This window comes from Lissotriton helveticus, chromosome 4_1 (assembly GCF_964261635.1).
Source record: "Lissotriton helveticus chromosome 4_1, aLisHel1.1, whole genome shotgun sequence".
Taxonomy (NCBI): Eukaryota; Metazoa; Chordata; class Amphibia; order Caudata; family Salamandridae; genus Lissotriton; species Lissotriton helveticus.
Window position 1 is genome coordinate 694,160,046 of NC_136063.1, and position 15,994 is coordinate 694,176,039.

The following is a 15,994-nucleotide window of genomic DNA, read 5'->3' on the forward strand; positions in this document are numbered from 1 at the left end:
GTGGCTGGTGGGCCCGGGAGGGGGGAGGGAAACTAGTATACGGGCGATTTTATCGTTGAAGTACGTGGCTAGGTCATTACTTCGGTCCACCGAGGGGACACTGGAGGACGGGGAATGGGGTACTTTGAGCAGCTCCTTTACGATTATGAAGGATTCCCTGGCTGAATTAGAAGATTCTGTAATCCGCGTGTCATAGTGGGAGGCTTTGGCGTGCCTGATGGCATCTTTGTAGAGTCTGACTGTATTGTGGTATGCTTCCTTGCTGGAGTGCTGCCAGTCTTTCCTCCAAAGCCGTTCGGCTCTTTTACAGTTTTTACGGAGGAGTTGGAGGTCAGTGGTATACCACGGGGCGGACCCAGGTTTTCCGTTTTTATCCTCCCTAGTTCTTAGTGGGAGCACGGAGTCCAGGGAGGTGGTGATCCACTCTCTGAAATTGCTGTCAGCGACAGCCGGGTCGTCTGCGCGTGCCGGGCTGGTGTTTTTAAGAATGCTGGCCCATTCTTCGGTAGGAAGTCTGGACCAGGTCCTGTCCCTGATGTAGGTGGGCGGTTTTTGAGGTTTCCTGAAGAAACCTGGCAGTAGGAAGGAAATTAGGAAATGGTCTGTCCAGGGTAAGGGGGAGGCATCCTTCACTTGCATCGATGGAGTGTTAGTGAACACTGGGTCCAGCAGGTGACCCTTGGTATGAGTGGGTCCGGAATTAAGGAGGTGGATGTCAAGTGCTGCCAGATCAGCGATCAGGTCAGCTGCTGTCTGGTCAGTAGGGTCATCGAGATGGATGTTAAGATCTCCTATTATCAGGAAATTCGATATGGAGTGGGCCAGGGTTGCTACAGTGTCCAGGAGAGCGCTCGCGAAAGGGCCTGGATGCCACCTCTTCTGGTTCTCTAGGCACAAGTTTCTCTTTTTCAATCGGACAACCGTCTTTCACTTCATACGCTCGACCACTGGTGTCAACTGCATGCACTAAATCATTCTCCTGGAAGTAACTCTCCTCATTAAAAAACGGCTCAAAACTTGAACTGTGCATCCATTCTCCTGAAAAAACTTTACAAAAATTAGTCCGATTAATTACTCTTTTCCATCTACTGTTTGATTTGAAAACATCAATTGTCTTGGTAAGTGTCCTAATTCTATTGATTATTAAAATAAATACATTTTTCTTAACTTCAAAAGCCTGATCAACAATCTTCTCTACACCTTTCTTTTTCTTATAAAAAGCAGCTCTCTGTTTATCTTTCCTAATGTTTTTTAACAAATTTAAAACCACCCTATTGCGAAACATTCGTTTACGAATGTCTCTAAACTGATTCTGCCTTCTATTCCTATACATATTGTTCTCTCCTGCTCCAGTTGTAGGATTCTTTGAGGTTCTCTCCTTCCTTTTCAAATTTACTCTCTCATTCTCTTTTTCTACATGCTGTCCAACATTTATTTTGGGATCTACATATGTTCCGTAAGAAAGACTTAGTTGTCTTACCAGGAGCTTTGTTCCTATTTTTTGAAGTATTTGTTGTGGAAGAGTGCTTTAATTCCGTTGCTGTTTTTGTTTTTTGGCGGTTAAGTTGTTTTCTTTTCCTTTCCCTTGAGGGCATGTTTCCTTACTCTTGAAATCTTGATTTCAATCTGTGTTAAAGAAAAAAATAGCACATTATAGACCACTATTACCAAACAACAAAGCAATGACAAAAAGCAAACGGTCTATTCAGGGTTACAGATCAGGTGAGGATTCTCCAGGGGTGCAGAAGAGGTGAGGCCTGTATTGAAGAGTGTAGTGGAAGACAGCTCTGACCACAGGTACAAAGAAGATGAGACCTGTGTCTAAGAGTCCAGTAGGGAATAGACTTCATGAAGTCTAGTCCACTGCACTCTTATATACAGGCTTCACCACCTATGCTTCCCAGGAAAGGCCTCTCTCCCACTACAGTCTTGAACATAGACCTCACCTCCTCTGTTCCTCTGGACATGCCTCACCTCATCTGCACAATCTACTTCCTTATATCAGGTAACACAGGTGACATGATTGTGAAAAGGTCAATTTTTTTATGTAATCATGCACACACAATTTATTCTTTCTCAAAAATGTAAAAGACATTAATTAGCCCCAAACATGTTTCAGTAGTGTAATGAAAAGCTTATACATATGACCTTTTCTCTGTTTTTCAAATTTTATTCTAAAAAAAGATTATGAGGCCTAAGCAGGAGTGCTCATGTGATGAAGCCTGTCCAGCGGAGCACAAAACGTGAGGCTTGTGTCCAAGAGTGCAGTGGACAACACTAAACTGGAGTAGTGTGCAAAAAAAAGATGAGCCTTATTTATAAAGCCCTACAAAAGGGGATGATGGACGGAGCGTTTGAGCAAATGAAACACTCACCCCCAGTCAACTGATCTGGGTTTAATCCATCACTATTCTTTAGCCCACTCAGCCACCCCATTTCAGACATGGTTATATGCAAATCAGTCTGACACTGTGCCTTATGGGAACAGTCCAGCCCGAACTGCCAAGCCATGTCTTCCATGGACCGGAAACAAACATCCTGGGACCGGTTTCGGATTCATAATCCTCATCAGCCAGGCTATCTTGAATCCAGTGGCCAAGTGAGCAAGGGACTCACATCTGAGCATACCCTGCCACACTTAGGGCGCCACATTATACCTCTGTCAGGTGTAATGTACACAGATGGGGCATTACCCCGCAAAAAGCCTCGTAATAGTGACGCAGTGAAATCTATGAGATTTCACTGCATCACTTTTAGGACACTGTTACATCAAAATCTTGCACCTGCCTCACAGCAGGCGTAAGACTGAGGCAAATGCTTTCACATGGGGCTTTCCCCATGTGAAAAGATGCATTGCTAGAGTTGCGTCATTTTTGTGACACACTCCAGCAATTCGTCACTTCTGCGCTTACAGATACATCAGAAATAATGACTTATCTGTAAGTCCTAGAAACATGATGCGTCATACATTAAATATAATGCACCATTGGTGTCACAAGGAGTGCACAGTTAAAAGTGACGCATTGCTGTTTTCATAAATAAGGCTCTCAGTGTGCTTCCTAATCTGAGGTAACACAGGTGACATGATTTTGAAAGCTTCAAATTATTTTATTTAATCATGCACACACTTTTTATTCTTTCTCAAAAATGTAAAAGCTATTAATTTGCACCAAAATCGATTTTTCAATAACATTTTAGAAACACAGTGCAGGTCCTATGTACAATCATTCCATTTCAGTCTTGAAAAGTCTCTATTTTACAAAATACATTTCCTATCTCTTGCAAACATTCCTACCAAGCATTACCCAAAAAATGAAACAAACCAACAGCAAAGAAACTCAGTCTGCTTCCCAATCTGAGGTAAAACACGTAACATGTTTGTAAAAGATTCAAATATTTTTATATAATTACACACACACTATTTATTCCTTCTTAAAAATATTAAAGCCATTGATTTGCACTAAAATCGTTTTTCAATTACCATTTTATGAACAGAACACAGGTCCTATGTACAAGCATTCAGTTTTGCACTGCTGATGCGTTACTTTTTGTGACGCATCGGCGGCATAAAACATGTACCTTTTTGCACCATATTTAAAAAGTGACGCATGTAGGTAGATGCGTCACTTTTTAAACCTCTGCGCCACATTATACCTCTGTCAGGTGTAATGTACACAGAGGGGGCATTCCCCCGTAAAAAGCCTCATAATAGTGACGCAGTGAAATCTATGAGATTTCACTGCATCACTTTTAGGACACTGTTACGTCAAAATCTTGCACCTGCCTCACAGCAGGCGTAAGACTGAGGCAAACGCTTTCACATGGGGCTTTCCCCATGTGAAAGGATGCATTGCTAGAGTTGCGTCATATTTGTGACACACCCCAGCAATTCGTCACTTTTGCGCTTACAGATACATCAGAAATACTGACTTATCTGTAAGTCAGAGAAACATGATGCGTCATACATTAAATATAATGCACCATTGGTGTCACAAGGAGTGCATAGTTAAAAGTGACGCATCGCTGTTTTCATAAATAAGGCTCTCAGTGTGCTTCCTAATCTGAGGTAACACAGGTGACATGATTGTGAAAGCTTCAAATTATTTTATTTAATCATGCACACACTTTTTATTCTTTCTCAAAAATGTAAAAGCTATTAATTTGCACCAAAATCGATTTTTCAATAAAATTTTAGAAACACAGTGCAGGTCCTATGTACAATCATTCCATTTCAGTCTTGAAAAGTCACTATTTTACAAAATGCATTTCCTATCTCTTGCAAACATTCCTACCAAGCATTACCCAAAAAATGAAACAAACCAACAGCAAAGAAACTCAGTCTGCTTCCCAATCAGAGGTAAATCACGTAACATGTTTGTAAAAGATTCAAATATTTTTATATAATTATGCACACACTATTTATTCCTTCTTAAAAATAATAAAGCCATTGATTTGCACTAAAATCGTTTTTCAATTACCATTTTATGAACAGAACACAGGTCCTATGTACAAGCATTCAGTTTTGCACTGCTGAAAGCCATTAATTTGCCCTAAAATCGTTTTTTATTTAATATTTTATGAACAGAGCACAGATCCTATTTACAAGCATTCATTTTCACTACTAAAACCCATTGTTTTGCACTAAAATTGTTTTTCAAATAACATTGTAGAAACACTGCAGAGATCCTATATACAAGCATTCATTTTCACTACTGAAACCCATTCATTTACCCTAAAATTGATTTTTAAAATAACATTTTAGATACAGAGTGCAAGTCCTATGTACAACCATTCAACTTCACTACTGAAACATCACTATTTCACAAAATACAATCCTCTATTTTACAAATATAGAAACCATGCATTTTCAAAAAGCATCACACAAACCAACAGCAAAGAAAATCAATGTGCTTCTTAATCTGAACTCTCTATCTAAATGAATCATAACTCACCCTTACAAATGCTTTAGGAGATTCAGAACAGTGTCAGATACACACACCAATATTTCTTTAGCAGAGCAAAAGGTATGTTCTCCAGGCACTGCAACCATTAATGGCACAGAAAACCTCTAATTCTACACACATATTGCTCATGGTAACCAATCAAAACTCTTCCCTCTGTATTTTCAAACCAACACCCTTCCCCCCTCAGCCCTTTCTACCTGTTACCGTAGCAACTCCCTCCTCACTGAGCTCCCAGGGTTAAAAGTTTATTCTACAATGTTGCAAATCAAATCAGCAAGCATGTTTGACCTCTCAATACACCAGCTTATCCACTGCAATCTATCTTTAAATGACTTTTTCTTAACCACTCAAAGTACTTCTTTCACATAACAGAACCATGCACCCTAACTTTCAGTTTTCAACTATCTGAATCCGCCAATCATTGCCTGTGATTCACGAGCACTGAAACTCCACAGTTTTTTTTGCAAACTCCTACTGTTCCAACTGCCATTTAATTCCTACACTTCATCTGACTGCACCAGAATCTCCTCTCACCATGTACTCTGTCTGGATTATTGGACATAGCTATATCCACTGGGCTCAAAAGTATGCAGCTACCAGAAATTTTCACAACCTTGATTTACCAAATGTGCACATAAAATGGATTGGCCAAAGAGGATTGAGATGTCATCAATTGATACCATTGGTGAAAACCTTTTACCATCTGCCGCACCCTGACCTCATAATTTTGCACTGTGGTGGAAATGACCTAGGCACTTTGACTGGGGTAGGTCTGGAGATGGTTTTAAAGGACAACTTTGGGCAATTGATGACACTTTTTCCCCAAACTGCCATGGTATATTCCAATATATGCCAAAGACAGAAATGGAAGTGGTCCAACCGATTTTGTCCACAATTTGAGAAAGCACGGAAACATGTGAATAAATCTGTTTCTGCTTACATGAGAGACTATGGAATGGGTTCAATATACAACTACAACTTGCGTTACAACATGCAAGATATCTACAGAGGAGATGGTGTGCACTTCTCAGATGAGGGGAATAGAATTTTCCTCCTGAATTTAAGACTGTTCATTGGTGCCTACTTGTAGGTACCTAAATCAGCCACAGAACCCAAAAGCTCTTTTCAGGGCTACCCTACCTCTGATCACTCCAAATGATTATCTTTTTCTAACTTTTTTCACTGTTTTTCACCAAAGTACGCTCCCCGGTACGCTCCCCGGTACGCGTACCGGGCGCTCCCCCCGCGAAAATTTTTAAACAATTGTTTTTTTTGGGCCTATATGGGCCTCCTAAGCCCCCCTCAGAAAACCTAGGGGGTCAGGGAGTGTCTACCGTGCCCCCTTTTACCCATTCCCAACGTTGTTTGTCCTCCATCTTGTGTCTCAAATCTACCGAAACACAAGATGGAGGACTCCCGTAGCTCTGCCGGTACGCGTACCGGGGGGTGCACCGGGAAGCGCTCCCAAAAATGTTAAAAGTTAATTTACATAAAAACCACTGGAGACACTTTCATCAAATATAGAATAGGTCATACTACATACCAGTCCCTACTATTTTCCCAAATTTGGTGGAATTCCATTGAGCCATTTGAGCTGTAGCACTGTCTAAATATCCTGAGGTAAATTACATGACAAAAACACATCTGAAGTGTTAGAATTTACAACCAATTAAAATGTTACTTTCATTTTCTACGTTTTTTTCCTGACATTTGGTTGGTTATGTACATGAATATAAATGAAAAATGAGAGGGAAACACGGCCATTTTGACTACAACTACCCGAGGTACATCTTGAAAGGATTTTCGCATTTTTTCTTCTTCACCTCTCTGTAAAGTAAGTTGTTAATTTGTAAGGGGCACTTTAAGTTAATTTGTAAAAACGTTTTCTGATAGTTATTTACTGTCACTCTGCTATAGTTATAGATAGAGATAGGCTCCTCTGTTATATTTATGGATTGACTTACACTTCTTCACAGGCACTATTTTATATTTCTACTTCGTGCCTGATACCATACACTGCCCAAAGTTAACTTCACTGTTAAAAAATCAGAACTACCTGTCTGAACTTCAACCCAACACTGCCCTAACTCTACTGGTATATTTATTTTTAATACAATTTACAGCAAGAAAATGGAAGGAGAAGCAAATATTTCTTTCGAAATAGTTCTTCAAAACAATCCTGAGGAAGACTTGGACTTTATGGACCAGTCTCTAGACGAAGAATTAGTTAATTGTGTGGAAGAAATCGAATCATGGACTGAAAATGACGACATTCCTGACGAAATAATGTTGGAAGTGTTATTAAATTTTGAAAAATCAGAGCAATACATTTTTATTTATTAATTAAAAAATGCTCTAGACATTATTCTTTTCTATATGTAATTCATGAAATAGTACCAAAATGATTATGTTTATATTATAGTATAAAGTGAAACTTACAGTATACTGTGCAATTTTAAAACATCATAAGGGAGCAGGGTAGACTACCCATGATCCCCTAGGACTTCTCAGGGAGTAATTAAAGGATCTGTTTCTGCTTTCCTGACAGACTATGGTGTGGATTCCATATACCACAATAACTTCTGTAACAACATGCTAGACATCTACATAAAAAAGGTGTACATTGAATTTAAGACTCTACATTGGTACCTACATGTTGGTACTTAAATCACCCACACAACACAACAACTCTATTCAGAGCTACCCTACCTCTAAGCACTTTAAATTATCATTTTACTGTTTCACTGAGGTTTCCCCATGTGTGGTGGGGGGAGGTGTGTGTGGGGGATGGTGGGGTGTGTCTGTGAGGTGTGTGTGTGTGTATGTGTCTGGGGGGTGAGGTGTATAGGTGTGTGTAGGTGTATGGGATATGTGGGTGTGGGTGGGGGTGTGGGTGTGTAAGGTGTGTGTGTGGGTGTGTGGGGTGTTTGAGTGTAGGTGGAGGTGTGGGTGTGTGAGGTGTGTGTGGGAGGTGTGTGGGTGTGGGGGGTATGTGTGTAGGATATGTGTGTATGTGTGGGATGTGTGGGTGTGTCTGTGAGGTGTGTGTGTGTGTGTGTGGGGGGGGGAGGTGTGTGTGTGGGGTGTGTCTGTGAGGTATCTGTGTGTGTGTGTGTGTGTGTGTGTGTTGTGGGGGGTGAGGTGTGTGTGTGAGTGTGGGTGTGTGGGATGTGTGGGTGTGGGTATGGATGTGTAAGGTGTCGGTGTGGGGGTGTGGGGTGTTTGGGTGTGGGTGGAGGTGTGCGTGTGTGAGGTGTGTGTGGGGAGTGTGTGGGTGTGGGGGTGTGGGGTTGTGTGCGTGTGGGTGTGTGTGGGACGTACTTGTAGGTACCTAAAACAGCCACAGAACCCAAAAGCTCTTTTCAGAGCTACCCTACCTGTAATCACTCAAAATGATTATTTTATACTATTTTCACCAAAGTACGCTCCCTGGTACGTTCCCCGGTGCGCGTACCGGGCGCTCCCCCGCGAAAATCGAAAAAAAAATTACTTTTTTTTTTTACACGAGGGACCCTTTTATGGTCCCCACATCAAACCTAGGGGGTCAGGGGGGGTCTAGCCTGCCCCCTTTTGATTATTTCCCCCCTTTTTTTACCACCTCTTGTGTCTCGATCCTACCGAGACACAAGATGGCGGCCACTCCAGACTGTTTGGAATGTTTACAGACACCCGAGAGCCAATCAGCTTTCCGTGCGCTAGTCGCGTGGCGCGCCCGGAGCGCTCCCCGGTGCGCGTACCGGGGCGCGGCTATAGATATATACATTTTTGGGAACCTAAATTACTCAAAATCCTCTGGAGCACATATCTTGAGACATAGCAAAGGCACATCGGGCTACCAGTCCCTACAATTTTGCCAAGTTTGGTGAAAATCCATTCAGCCGTTCGAGCTAAAAGTGAGACCGACCGCCCTATGGAAATTAACATGAGGAAAACACGTTTTGGGACCCCCTTTTATCTCGGCCCCCGCTTGACGGATCCCCCCCAAACTTTCAGAGAAGGACCGGAGCGGCGCGAGGCAAAGTTGAGAAAATTTTCAGGCAGATTCCTCAACCTGCGCCAAAGTTATTCCCAATAGAATGTTGCGATTTCCCTATGGAAATCAATCCTAACTATAACTACCTACTGGCGACCGCCAGTAGGTAATATATATATATATATACACAAAAAGGATGTCCCCCGGTGAATATTAAAGTTATTTAAACTTTACATAAACACAGAGTCACTGGATGATGTAATCAGTGATGTTATATGTGATGTCATTTCAGATGCCATCAGTGATGTCACTGACCATGTCATGACTGATGTAATGTGTGACATCATCAGCAGAGCATTGCGGGGGCAGAAGTTGTAGTTAGTTCAACTAACTGTAACAGCCACATTTCTCTGATTTTTTATGCGTAAAATGTCCAACTAACTATAACACCCCTTAAACCTGTGGGTTTTTTCAGTGAAAAAAAAAATATATATGTATGTATGTATATATATATATATATATATATATATATATATATATATATATATATATATATATATATATATATATATATATATATATATATATATCAAGCTCAGTCTCCACCTCCTTACGGTGCACTCTCAGTCGTCTGCCGGTCGCGGTAGTGGAAAAACCGCAATATAAAAACGCTCAGATTCTTTCCCAAAAGAATTACTGCACTCACGAGGGGCGTTAGCGAACTTCTTTATTTTCTGCTTCTGAACAAATGAATTTCTGCGTAAAGCCTTCTTCGGTGTTCATGACACCTTGAAGACGGCATGTTAATAAAGCTTTATTGCCATGGATAGAAATCAAGAAGGGACACATACCCCTTAGCAAAGAATGAGCGCCATGTTGGAATTTATAAATGCATATTCACAAAGCACACCAGCAGTTAATATTGCATAAGTTATCCTTCTATAGGCGACCTAATACAGCCGTTTATCGGCATACATTTTTTACACAATTACCAAGGGGTAAAAAGAGATTAAATCTCACTGTGGATCAGCTTGTGTCCCTTACTTTGAAAATTCTATTATATGTTATCTGTGAGAACCAAAATTATTACTATATACAACAGCATTGCTACAGTTAATCATATTCATCTTAAAACACTTATTCAATTCATAAGCATTCAATTCATGTAGTGCTTCTCTAAAAGACAATAGACATATCTGAAACAAAAGCGGAGGACTGCTCTACTACTTCACCTGATGTACCACTAGCTCCTCTCCACTGTTCAAACCCTTTGGGAATTTGGTCAATAAATCGATGATGTATCTAGATTCTAGACTACGTAACTTGCGTTGCCTGTCACCACCCCTGATATTAGTTGGGATAAAATCCGAACCAAAGTACTGTAATTTACTTCTATCGCTATGATGGAACTCGGCAAAATGTCATGCGACTGGATAGGCAGGATTTTCTTTATTTATTGCTCTCAGATGTTCCAAAAATCTGATTTTTAGCTGGTGTATAGTGCTGCCTTTGTAGTGCAGCAGGCATAGGCAAACTAAACAGTAAACTGCGTGAGGTGTACTGCACGTAATGAATTTTGAAATTTCTTTGGATTTCCCTGTGTCTGGTAACGTGTAGATGATAACTCTCTTACTGGCGGCGCAAGCCTTGCACCTACTGCAAGGGAAGAAACCCTAACTCTTGGTGCAACTTTCTCTAAATGGCTCTACACCAACATATCCTGTAGGGACCTAGCCTTTCTAAATGTGACAAGTGGATGTGCAGGTATATCCTCTCTAATGACACTGTCAGTCTTAAGAATATGCTAGTTCTTTTTAAGCATCATTTTCAAATGGTGTGCTTCAGAGGAGTAAGGAGTAGTCTTTCGAAATTTGCCTTCCTTATTGATGTCCTTCTCCTTCGTTTTGTCCATAAGGAGTTTTTCCCTCGGAATCTTTCTGACCCTCTTCAGGGTCCTATCCAGAGGGCCCCGATCATAGCCTCTAACATTAAATCTGGTAATGCACTCCGAGGCAGCCGCCTCGAAGTCCTGTTCTCTGGAACTGTTTCTCTGTAATCTAAGGAGCTCCCCATACGGTATACTTTGAATTAATTTAGGCGGATGGTTGCTACTGGCAAACAGGATAGAATTGCCGGCAGTTGGTTTGCGAAAGAGTACTGTGTGTAATTTACCATTGTCAACAAACACCCTCAGGTCCAAATAGTCCACTGCCACTGGACTAATGGCACCCGAGAAGTGCAAGTTGTAATCATTGTCATTAAGAACATCGATATATCGATGAGCCGTGTTCACTGTCCCCTGCCACACAATGAACAGGTCATCGACTTATCGATGCCATTGCACTACTCTTCCACTGCTCTGTCCCTCATTACGCCTGGGCACCTGCTCCTCCCACCAGCCAACGAACAAGGTCGCATAGCTGGGGGCAAAGCAGGTGCCCATAGCTGTGCCTGAAACTTGCCTGAAGAATTGGTCCTCAAACAAAAAGATATTGTTTGTGAGACAGAACTCAACAAATTCAAGTAACATTAAGTTATGTTACGCATAGCATAGCTGCTGTTGATCTAAATAGTGTCAGACAGCATTCAAACCATGCTCATGTCTAATACAAGTATATAAACTCATAATGTCCAACACCATTAGCAAGTAGGCGGGATCCCAGGTAGTATTGGCAATCTTGTTTAAAAAACCTTTGGTGTCCTTTGTGTATGATTGGAGCTGTGCTACTAAAGGAAACGAATAATTGTCAATGAACATAGACAAATGCTCCGTCAAACTGTTCACTGAAGACACAATCGGTCTGCCGGGTGGATGTTGGCTGTCCTTATGTAATTTCGGAAGATGGTAGAATGTAGGGACCATAGGATTGTTGCTACGGAGAAATAAATGTTCTTCGGTCCCTAACATGGATCTATCATACCACTTCCATATAAGTCCGTCATACAGTTTCACACTATGCTTGTATGCCTCATTGTAGATTTTTTCATAGTACTTCTGATCCGACAGTTGCCGAATTGCCTCATTCCGATATTGTTCCCTTGTGAGCAGGACCACATTTCCACCTTTATCCGATGGTTTTATAATAACTGTGGTGTCCTTCATGAGATCTTGTAATGCCGTTCTCTCCGCTGGGTGATTTTTCCCCTTTGCACATAGTTGTTTTTCCTTATTCTGAAGTCCAGAAGATCATTAATCATCGCCTCAGAGAAAACGTCAATAGCGTCCAAGGGCATCTGGGGATTGAACACAGAAGTTGGTTTGAAGGAACTCTCTTCCCTTTCTTGCTCAATACCTTGCTTTATCGCTCTCTCTGCCATATTCATGGTCGCTACTGGATGTTCATCTTGTTCTAATCTCAAATCTTCAAGAAGTTCCATACCGGGTAAGTCTTTCCCGGTCAATATGTCAGTTGCTGTTAATCTTAACGGCACAGCCTTAGGGTCTTTAGTGTGAGGTCTTAATTTGAAGGACTTATGTAATTAGAGTTTCCGTATGAAACTAAAAAGGTCTATCCGAGTTTGGGTATATTCAAGATGTCTACTCGGGCAAAAGGTTAGTACAAGGCTCAAAAGTTTAGTTTCCGTATCCGTGAGACACCTCTTGGTGAGGTTGACCACTGTTAAGTTTGTAGTTCCCACTAGCGTTTATTTGTTCTCTTCTTGCTTCTGTTTGTCCAGGTCTATGTTCTTCCTCTTCCTGCCCCCGCCTGCTCTGCGGGTTTTTCTATTGGTCCCTCTGGGGATTAGTTTTTTTCTCCCCGCAACCAGGACTGGAGAATGACTTTGAACTTGTCGTGAAAAGGGACAACGCTTCCCCTCCCTTCCACTCTCTGATGCATTTGGTCAACGCTCGAGTCATTTTTTGAAACCTCGGACTCAGAAGTTTCCACATGTGGCTCTGGTGTTTGTTGCATTCTCCGATGCAACTCTTTCCTTGGGGCATTACATTTCCTGGCAAATGTTAGAACCCGCCCCTGCAGGTAGAAATTTTCATCACAGGTATACTTTTCTTGTTTTCCAGCTTTAATCTTCTGTTCATCCTTGGATAATCTTATCTTCATTTTCCCTTTAAGTTCCTCTACTCGGCTTGTGTCTTCGTCTTTGCTCAGGTCCTTTTCCAAAACCTGGATTTCAGCTAAAGCCTTTTCCCGGTCACTCCAGGCATATTTAACAAGGATTTTCAGAGTACCTTCACAGTAGTGGGCCGTATGTTCCGCCCAATCAGTGAGTTGAGGGTCTGGATTTTCATAAGGGAGCACCGTATATACCCTTAACCCCCTTGGAATGCATTTTTCCTCTATGTAGCCCTGCAAGCTGGTGGCCTCCCACCTCTTGCCAACTTCGTGCTCGTAGAGTCTTTCCATCTTTGTTAGAATATCATTCAGTCTATTGTTGTATAACTGGTACTGTCGATGGTGCTGTCGCTCCCTGTCTTTTTAACATGCCTTTCACCGCTTTGCGGCGAGTGGTCTCGCAGAACCTGCCTGTTACGATTGGCGTCTGATGGCTCTAAGCAAAAGAAGTTCGCTACGCGCCCCCCCTACGCCTTGCCACTATGATCGCTGCAGTTTCTATGGAAGGACTCACCGTTGGGAAATGCACTTGGACTCTCGCCACCCTTTGTTTTCTCGGCAATCCTCTGTTCCAATCTACACGATAACAAAACCTTGCCCAGCAGCTGCTGCGGTGCTCCGTATTTTTACAAATCATGCTCAGTCTCCACCTCCTTACGGTGCACTCTCAGACGTGTGCCGGTCGCGGTAGTGGAAAAACCCCAATATAAAAACATTCAGATTCTTTGTATTCCCAAAAGAATTACCGCACTCATGGGGGGCGTTGCAAACTTCTTTATTTTCTGCTTCTGAACAAACGCGTTTCGGGGTCAAGCCTTCTTCGGTGTTCATGATACCTCGAAGACGGCATGTTAATAAAGCTTTGTTGTCATGGATAGAAATCAAGGAGGGACACATACCCCTTAGCAAAGAATGAGCGCCATGTTGGAATTCCTAAATGCATATTCACAAAACACATCAGCAGTTAATATTGCATAAATTATCATGCTATAGGCTACCTAATACAGCCGTTAATCAGCATAATTTTTTACATAATTAACAGCCGTCTTCGAGTTGTCATGAACACCGAAGAAGGCTTGACGCCAAAACGCGTTTGTTCAGAAGCAGAAAAAAAAGAAGTTTGCAAACGCCCCCTGTGAGTGCTGTAATTCTTTTGGGAATACAAAGAATCTGAGCCACTCGTTATATGGACATGGACCAAAGGATTCAGATGCCAATTATTTTATTTGTGCTTCTCTGCCGCCATAACGTTTAGGCTCCAAGGAGCCTTGATCACATGACAACGTGAGTGAATTCACCAACCACTTTTTAAAGTGACTGTGAATTGGATACCATTGATCATGTGACATAGACATGGAAGACATACTGGTTTTTCACTGTATGGCATAAGCAGTAAGGAATGTTAAAACAGTACTGATTTCATCCGATTCTGCCCGAGGGGGAAATGTAAAATATTAGCAGCTACTTCACTGTGTGAAATTGCATAAATTTGTGCAAATATGCAAGTTTGTGCAAACTGTCGCTGTAAATACCACTTTATAAAGAGGTATAAATAAATAAATACATGGTTGAATCCAAAGTTAAAATACGCAAATTGTAATGATGCTGAGTTTGAATGCATAAATAATAGCAGCAAACAAATCCTAGGATGAATCCTTATTACATGTCAAATACATGATGAATCCTAGTAGAAAACTACATCATAGCAGAATAACATGATCCACCATCCTCTATCTAATGGTTAAAACAGATACCCCTCAAATCAGCAAATACCAGTTGTGAATGGTCGTATCCAGTGCATATTGACCGCAACTACTAAATTCGATTACCAAAACAATCCTGGGATAAATCCACATAGTATAACCTTCCTCAATAAATAAAAAAACATATACTACATAATCAAAATCCTATAAAAGTTGTGCAAAAAATAGTGCAAGTGTGAAAGTGTAAAATGTTACTTAAAATTACCTATTTTACATACGGGGAGTTAATACCATACTCGTGGGTAGACTGAGCCCAGTCATACCCCTCCAACATGTCAGAACTTTTTATTGACTGATAGTATGCCGTAAAATAAAAAACAATCATCATTAATACGGCATGTTATAATTCATCAGCATGAGTTCAGTGAAAATTCATGAAAATTATTGTGCTATAAGCAAGCGTGGGTTTCATAAGAAAATTCCAGGGCTAATTACAGGGCGATGTTGCAAGGTTTTTTAAATGCTAATTCCTAACTATAACGTGTGTGAAACCTATGGTTTTTTCAGTGAACTTGCAAGGTTTTTTAAATGCTAATTCCTAACTATAACGTGTGTGAAACCCATGTTTTTTTCAGTGAATATATATATATATATATATATATATATATATATATATATTCACTGAAAAAACCATAGGTTATAGACCATATATAGTTAGGAATTAGCATTTAGAAAACCTTATTTTACTCACACAAAACCATTGAAATTCCATATATAGTTAGTTGCACTAACTATATATCGCGCACCCGCAATCCACTGCTGATGATGTCACATATTACATCATTCATGACATGGTCAGTGACATCACTGATGACATCACTGATGACATCATCTAGTGTCTGTGTGTTTTTGTAAAGTTTAAATAAGTTTTACATATTGAAGAATGACTGGATGGATGGAAGACTGAGTGTGTGTGTGGCTGGCTGGGAGGTGTGTGACGCTGTGCATATCAATGTGTACTTGTATCAGTGATTGTATAAGAGAGTAAGTATGTGTTAGTATATGTGTGAAAAGTATGGTGTTCTGTGTTTAACTATAGATGAGGAAATCGAAGTGTGATTGATTCTTCACAGGACTGACTAGGTGTATGAGTGCATATGATAGTGTTCTAATAATAACTGACTGTATGTATGAGTAATTGTATGGGTGAATGAGTGAATGTGTGTGTAGACGTACGAATCAGTGAGTGCGTATGTAGTAACTGGTATTGGTGTGTCATGA